Here is a 9,057-nt window from a genome sequence, read left to right on the forward strand (position 1 = left end):
CAGACGTGTATCAAATAATCCAATTCAGTTGGCATTTGTATGTGTCACATATTCCATTGTTCTGGCCAAACAGCTTCAGTAACTTTCAGTGCAGCAAGGTTATCACATCAGAGCATTTCATAGAACAGTGTTCAAAAAACAAATGTCAAATTCTTTATCAGTTCACTTGTTCTGCATTGTTAAACTGAGCCATAGCTACAGAAACCATGAAACTGAAGCACTTAAGAAATTTATAACTGAGAATGTTTGTGTTCAGATATTGAAAGAACATGGTAGAAGACAGTGGCAGGAAGCAATAACCTTTTAAACATTGCAGCCTTAATTTTGGCTTGACACAATTAGCATCAATTGAGCATCTATAGAGTCAATTTTCTAAAGTAACTGTCTGTCCACAGAAGTGTAATGTTAATTATGAATTGAGTATGCTAAATGATAATAATTTGTCCTAGTATGCAGTCGATTCTGTTTCTTACTTTTGTTACTGCTGCCCACTACTATTGCTCCTCTTTGATCTGTAGTTAGATAACCTGTGTGGGGTTTTAATAGTAAGAGCTTTGAGTTATTAGTGCAAAAATCAACTGCAATATTCAAAATTTGATGTGGAATCAGAGCGAACATATGTTTTGTTACTGAAGAAGTACATGAAAAGTAGATAAGAGTACTGGGAGCTTAACTCCTTTGAGTCTTTTTTTCTAAGCATCAACCACAGTTTTTATTGATGTGAGTAAAATGGCATATAGCACAAATTTTCATTAATAAGTTAATGGAGCAAAAGTGTGTGCAATTTCTTGTTAATTTCGGACTAAATTGAAAATTTTCTATATGGTGGAAAATGATGATCTCTGGACAGTTGTGGATAGTCTACTTGAATATTAAATATTATTCTTTTTTAACTCAATAATTCTGTAAACTAACATATATCACAGCTGGGGACTGGAAAACATACTTTTAGAACCACAGAGAAAGGAAAAAAAAAACCTCTCCTTACAGTGCCTCTTTAGCACCATGATGTACTGTGTAAAGAAGGCTGTTTTGCAGCATATGTTAGAGGAGAAATTCATTTTTTTGTAGTAAAACGTTGATATAGCTGAAGTGCTTTACACAAAATTTTCTAAAAGGAAGTTTGACAATTTTACAAGTTAATATTAATCTTCTAATAGAATATCTTTTTCTGAAAAAGAATATAGCTCTTGGTTTTAGTTTTTGTTCTTATATTTTGGCATAATATTACTATTCACTACAATTTTGCCTATTGTGGATGATCTTACTTTGGTTCCCTGTCCTTGCAGCCATTGAAATTACTGACTGGATAATCTGGAGTAATTATTCATTTAGTTGTTGCCTTTTACATGTATTTCACAATTGGATATTTTTTTTTAATCACATATATCCAAGGCTGGATTCAGATTTTGTTTTGTTTTACAATTAATAAAACTGACTTCTTAGGAGAAAGTGCGATTATTCCCATAACCTATATGTGATGGCTTTGCATTCTCATATCAATAAAAATTATTAATTCATATCTGCCATTCAAAAAGCCACAGATCTGGTTCCATAATAAGACAAGCATTCAGTATCTCTGCATTTAGCACATCATTGCTTTATAACAATCTCATTCTTCTACTTCTTCATGTTGTTCGTAGGCATTTACCTTTTGAAGTGATTTTTTTTTTAATACTTGATCTTTATCATGAAATATCTTTTTTTTTTTTATCTTATTTGAACAAATGTTTTTTGGATGTTGTCATATGAAGCTCAGAGAAAAAAAAAATAAAAAAAAAATTCAAGAACTTTGCCATGCTATCTTGAATAAGGTGGCAGCTAAATTTTCAAACCTTTCTTTGACTTCATGTTGAGGAACGCCTGGTAACTTCACTTGGCTTTTAAGAGAAAGACTGTAGAATGGGGAAAAGGAGAAAAAAAAAAAAAAAGCCTTTGTTCCCTTTTTCATATCAGTTATTGTAATAATGTAAAGGTCAAGCACTAATTAATTTTCAGTTCTCTGATTACCTGGGTGAAACTGTCTTTTTCTCGTTTCATTTTTATTTTTCTCATAATTGTCAGTTAAACTAAGAATAAAACACTCTTGTGTTCCACATGTATTTTGCTGTTGAGGAACATGTACAATAAATTTTTGTAATTCTGACTGAGGTCTTGATATGTTGTCATATTAGGGAAATACACAGTAAAATATAAGCTGACGCTGGAATTTGATGTCATAACTGACTTTTACCATTGCACGTAAACAGAGTAATTATTCTAAATCATACCATTGCTTTCAGCCAGATAACCACTAAAATCACTGCACAGTGGTTTCCTGAAAATGCCACAATCCTTCAACTGCCAAATTAAGCCTAGGGAGAACAACTATCAGTAGTGCCTGCACAGTTATGTAGAAAGATACGCCCTGAACCAACAGAAAAGATATTCTGGAAGAACAGTAACCTTTCCCATGATGTGTGCATTTTCCATTACATTTCTGACACAAAATGCTGTGAAATGATTTAATGGTGACATTTTGTTTTGCTGACTTTCCCTTTTCTCATTAAAAGAAAACAAAAGTTAGGTTAGGAAGGTAGAGGAAGGGTGGCCAAGCATTTGAATTCTATTACAGAAATCACTGTTCTCTTTTAAAGACAAAAACAAAGCCATTCTATGTGCATTGTTTCTCATATAGAATTTTACTGATTATCGGGGAAGGGAAATATATGTATCTCCAGCAACAATATTGAATGCCTTTTTCTGTAAAGTTAATTTATGTTGTTGCTCTGCCGTAATTGCATGCAAAATATAATAATTCAGGAAAGCGTCCTTTCTAATTAGCAATCACAGAGACCTTACACATGAGCTATACAGCACAGTACACTTATTTCTGCATGTCATTTTTGATATATATTATTATAAATTGTTGGAGCAGAGAGCAAAGTATCAGCAACTATAGTACACCGAAAGGTCAGCATTGTCACTTGGAAATGGATAAGTTTGTATGGAGTGAGAAAGCTTCTGCCCATCGATATTGTACAGGAGCTTGTATGCATCTAAGATAATAAATGTAAGTGTGGTTGAACAGGAAATGTTACTTGTCTGAAGTGTTGTTCTTGCATCCTTTGTCTGCTTTTGGAACTAATGAAAAATCATGCTTCTGCCAAGCACAGAATACGCTTTCATCCCTTAAAAATACAGTTTTGGTTTTTCTTTTCTTAAGGATGTATGGTTTTCTTGGCATGTCTTATTTTTATTTTTTTTTTTCCTTCTCCCATCTAGTTTTAATGTATTGAATGATTGTTACTGCCATTGTATGTGATTAGGTTTCCCTGTGGGGGCAAAAATAAACTTCAGAGGTGCAATTGTCCAGTGACTTGCAAGAAAAAACATAGGTGTTGGAGCACATTTGCTGTCACATTATTTATCGACTAGTCAAGAAAACGTGCTGTGTTTGACAAAAAGTCAGAATATTCTTCAGTCATTTCTGATTTGAGAGCCTCAGTTCTTTAATTGAAATCTAAAATGAAAATAATTTATTCAATTTAACTATTTGTAATTAAAAGCAAACAGAGACAACTAACCCTGTACTCTTCCTGGAAGCTAGTGTGTATAGTTGGGTTTTACTGATGGAACGTGTCATGAAAGCTGTAGCAATTGAGAGCATTTTCAGGACTTTATGAAAGCTTCAGCATCCTACATATGGTGAAATATGTTTGATGATGTGTTTGTATTTTTCAGAGGAAATTTTAATGATAATGATAGCTAAGTGGGTATTGATGCTTGATATGTTGTTCAGTTTTAGCTGAAGTTGATAGAAGTAAATGCAAGTATAATTCAGTGATATCAGTGGACTAATAGCTAACTTAGGATATATTAGAACATAATAGAATTTTCTCAGTTAATTGCAAAAATCCATCTGTATGTAACCTAATTGATAAAAATTTGTTGCCACTTACTTGACTATAACACCTAAACAGTAATTTCAGATCTAATTCTTACAAAAGGCAATTACAAATGAAATAGGTGTGATGAAGTTGTTTTGGCAGGCTTTAGGTGTTTGCAATTTCATACAGCAATAAAAGCTAGCAATAGCAGTATCAAAATTGCATAGCAGAAACTTGATTATAATTTGGTAAGAAAATACTGTATGAATAAAAGTGCATATTTCAGTCTAAACTGCAACTGTGTTTTATTCTTGGATTTAAAAATCTCATAATTTTGAAGACTTTTCTGAAGCATGCTTGTTAATGAAATTCAGTGACAAATTATACCTGATCCTGATGTTACCTAGGGAAATAAAGGGAGAGGAGTAAATCTTCTGTTTCGATATTATGTTGGTATTACGCCTTTCCAGGCCTCAAAATGGATGTCTCTTTGGATCTTATGATATGGACCGCTTATTTCATATCCTGTCTCTGCTTAGAAATTAAGGCAAATAGAATATAAAAGAGAATGGATGAGATTCTTGTGCATTTTTCCATCTAACGCAATGCATGCTGATTAGTATAACCACCAGGGAGAACTGACTTGTTTGTGCTTGGTAACAGGCAATTAAAATAAAGTTTAAATTCTGCCTTTATGACCTTGATAGTCAGTTTCAGAATTTCAGTGGACTTCTTGTTTCTGGTCTACCGACTGTTCTGGACATGACTTCCTAAGGGAGTATATTTTTGCATTACTATTCAACAGTGCTGAGATTTGGAGAACCAAGGATGAAGGTGTTTGTGGGTGGAACACAGTGTAAGTTAAGAATCCACACCAAAATGGAATAAATGAGTTTTGAAGATAGTAAAAAAAAAAAAAAAATTACATTCAGTAACAGCATGAGAATTTTTGGTGAGGATAACCCTACTTAATAAGTTTTGAAGACTATTTAATAATAAGTGACAGATAAAGAGAGCAATTTCTAGATTTTTCTGGCTTGATGAAAAATAAGTAATTGTAACTGCCAAGCATGTGAGCCTGTAGAGGGATGTTAAGATATGCGTTTGAGGAAAAGATGCTTAATGTTCATTTTAAAAGAAAAGTTACATCTGTTGAGATTTTAGGTTTTGCATGAGTAAAATCAGTATTGCCAGTTTTAGCAGTCAGAGCAGTGCTCATCAGTCTAGTATTTAATTGACATTTTTTGCATTTTGGAGAGTTTATGCCATTACTGGTATATAAAAAGCAGCAGTTTGATATCTTAAGATGCAAAGCAGATGAAATGGAAAAAAAAAAAGTGTTATTTTGTAACCAGTCATAGTAAAATTATTTAAATTTACATAAAAACAGCCTTTCGTCTGCTGGTACCTACTGACAGTTCTTTTAATAACACTGGCTGTGAAAAAGAGATAAGAAAACCAGCGGGCTTTTAAAACTCCAGTGGTAATCTTAGTTTTTCACATTAAAGAACAATAAGTAAACTGTAGGACTTTAATTTTCTTCAGTTCTGAAAGGCTTGTCTAAACCATTTTTGCTTTTATAAAGAGCTGAATCACAGAGCAGCTGTGATTGGAAGAGACCTCTAGAGCTTAATCTCTAGCCCCTTGCTCAGAGCAAGGTCAGCTGGAGTAACTCACTCCACGCAGGGGCTGGCTGGGTTTTCTGTACCTCCATAAATGGGGTTTCTGCAGCCTCTCTTGTTCTGTTTGACCTTCCTCGCAGTAGAGCAAACAAACAAACGAAAAATACACACACAAAAAAATGCTGCCGCTTATGCTAAAATGTGCACTGTTTCAATTTGTGTCTGGTTCCTCTTGCCCTTTCATTCATCACCACCAGGAAGTATGTCCCTTCCCACTTCATGCAAAAACAGGTCAGGTGAACTGGCTTTCTGTGGAGAGTCTTAAGGGTACTAATACTCTGATAGGGATCAAAGTTCTTTGAAGACTTGATCTGAACAGTTTCTGTGAGTTAGCCATTATTTTCTGAGTCAAAACTACTGTGGTCACCTTGTATGTAGCTACACACACTCACGTAGGTTTGCATAGATTGTATGTGTGTATGCAGGTAGTGGTCAGCAAGGGCAATTACAAGCTGTGAGACCTGTGCCATGCTCCTGTGTGCTACCATTTCATCTGGATTCTCCTCTTAAGGAAAGTACACTTTAGTTTGTGCTGACCCACTTCATTGCTTTATCTTTATAACAATATTCCGCATCTTTGTGGGAAAGGAAGTTTGAGTGAAGTTTATAGTACTTGGTACCTAACATTTTTTTCAGTTGGTCCTGCTTAGCGTAGAAATCACATAAGATTAAATTTCTGAAAAACTGGAGTCCCTTATTCTGAGACTTGAATTAGTAACTTATCTGCTTAGTTCTACTTAAATATCTTAGTCTCATTTTAGTTTTGAAAATAATATCTTCCTATTTCATTCAAGGTTAGTTTTACTGTTTCATGAGATGCTTAAGAAAAATTCCCATTCTCATAATTTCTGCGTCTAAATTTAATATTAACCCATGAGTACAAAATGATTAATTTTTTAGTAATGAAGATTGATAAAATTCTGAAATTAAGCAGCATGGTATTTTCAGTGTAGATTAATTTATATTGAAGTTATCTGAAGTACTTTTTCTCAGTCTACTACATATGAAATTGTTTACTTGAAGATAATAGACTTTATAAGTTAAAGTGATACAGTTCAAAACATTATTATTGTCATTATTATTATGTCATTATTATCAAATTAAGGAAAGTGATACACGAAGAAAAGGGAAACTTGTGTTTCTGGTTAAATATTTCTGCTATTGCCTTTTTCAGCATCTTGCATGTGTTCAGTATTCTCTGTCAGCCCCAGAAGTGCAAATGTTTCCAGACTGCTATTTTTGTTTTTGCCATTTCTTAAGATATACATAATGTTTTTGTTCAAACAGCTAACAGTGTTTGGCACCAGAGCTTTGGGAAAATAGTACTTCAGCCTCCCTTGATCATTGTATTTGAGACTTTTTATCTCTGTTGCTGTCACAGAATCTTTTCTGCGATTCACTGGAGAAGTCATTGCTGAATGTTTTTTTGAAAATTTTTGGAAACATTTTTAAATTAAAGTTTTCAGTGGTTCTTCTGGAATGATAGTTTCAATTCACTTCTTTCAAATTCATATTACTGTTTATGCTTCTGAAATTGTGCAACCTACCCACTCTGTTTCTCCAGAGTCATGAATAATGTATAGTATGCTTCTGTACAGTGACTGAATTATAAAGTGCTTGCTTACAGGCAGTGAAAAGTGAAATGGTGAAATGCTCAAATGAAATGTCTGTGATTGAAACACATCAAAACTTACTCTGAAGGTTTGTAGCTGGCCTTGAAGAGATGAAAATTAGATAAGCTAAGCACTGGTGATAATAGCAGTACTGGACCCTACCTTCTGTTCCAATCTATTATACTATACTCAAACTAAAAGTTTCTTGTATCTCTAGTGCACCTTCATTACACTGGATGTTTTTAGGCAAAATTGCTAATTGTTGATCTGTTTCTGAGATTTGGGCAAGTCTATTCTCTTATATGCACACAGGCTTTTAAGTGAATTGAAGAATTTGATCAAAGGCTTCCCTTTCTTTCCCAAGGACAGAAAAGAAGTACGTCTGTGTCAGTCTGATGAAATCTGGACTATTGGAAGGAAATCGTTAAGAGTATTGTAAGCAGATCAGATTCCTTGGAACTATGAGAGACTTGTTACAGCTGGTTTTTAGGTCTGTTGTCACCTGTGCTTATAGTATGCTGTGGGCCAGCTCAACATGCTTGTCCCTGCAGTTGCAATACAGTTTGCTACAGGACATGGAGAGAAATGAAAAGTGGAAACAAATAGCGTATCACTGATGTCAGTGATTGGTAATGGAAGCCTTTTTGATTCACATGCAAAATGGACATGTGTACAGGAGATAAGGATAAATGGGGGCAGTGAACTTGACCAGTGTTTCTCTCTCTACCTTCTGCATCATTTTGGACGTATTTTGTCATTGAGAGATGCTTGCATGATATACATGACGTAGGTGATTACATATGATGAAGATTAGCACATTGCTGGACTAACCTTGGTTTGAATATCAGAGCCAATGCAGACATCTGATGAATCTTTGAATACAAGCAGTCATTAGTAAGGTGAAGATGTTTCAACCCTTGTTGCTCCTTGGAATAAGCTGATCCTGATCTTAGTGAATTGCTGTTTTTATTTATTTTTCTTGTGTCAGTACCTTTTACTATTTCAAATCAACAGATGCAGTTAAATGCTTTAATTTCCAAGCAGTTTGAATTCTTACATCTTAACCTTGTTTACTTAGTAAAGCCAAGCCAAGCTCATGCAGATGTGCTGTATGAAACGTGGTCGTGAGTCCCAGGTGAATCCTTGAGCTGTGCTTGTATAGGTAGAAAGACACTGACTCATTGTCAAACTCAGAGATGGTGGTGAAAATGTGATGAGTGGGCTGGAGAAATGTCTGAGTTTGGATGGTAAGTGTGGAAAAATGGAATTGAGACAGAGTTGTGAAAAGGCAGTGAAAAATGCTAATTTTTCAAGCTTCAGGACTTGAGAGAAGTTAGTCTGCTTAGTGAAAGAAAACTATGGATGGTGGTTGGAAGAGACAGAGATACTGAGACTTTTTAAAGACCCTGCGAGCCAGAGTTGTGGATAGGAACCTGTGCTGAAAAGAGCATTTTGCAGTGTTAAGAGTCACTAGAGCTGAGGTGTGAGTCTCAGTGTTTTCCAGTGAGTGACTAGAAAATTACATCATATTAAATTTTCAGATACTTTGTGTTGCAGAAGATGTGTAGTATGCTTATAAAATTTCTCTTTGATACTGGTCCTTTATTTTGAAAATACTGAAGGTACTTGGAGATAAGAAATTAGCTTTTTGGCTGAACTTCTAGTCTCCATGTTTTTACATCTTTGATGTTATCTGGTACCTTTCATCTATCTTGAGCAACTAATTCAAAAATAGTCTAGGCCTCATTTGGAGCGTTTTCATTTTCCTCTTTTCCTGTAAGGAGAGATTTCAGAAATCAGTTTATCACAATTACAGATTTCACAGATTCCAGCGCTTAGCAATTTTCTTGAGATAAGTTCTTTAACTTCTTTGTATCCTTCTACCCCCCCCTT

This window comes from Meleagris gallopavo, chromosome 6 (genome assembly GCF_000146605.3).
Source record: "Meleagris gallopavo isolate NT-WF06-2002-E0010 breed Aviagen turkey brand Nicholas breeding stock chromosome 6, Turkey_5.1, whole genome shotgun sequence".
NCBI lineage: Eukaryota > Metazoa > Chordata > Aves > Galliformes > Phasianidae > Meleagris > Meleagris gallopavo.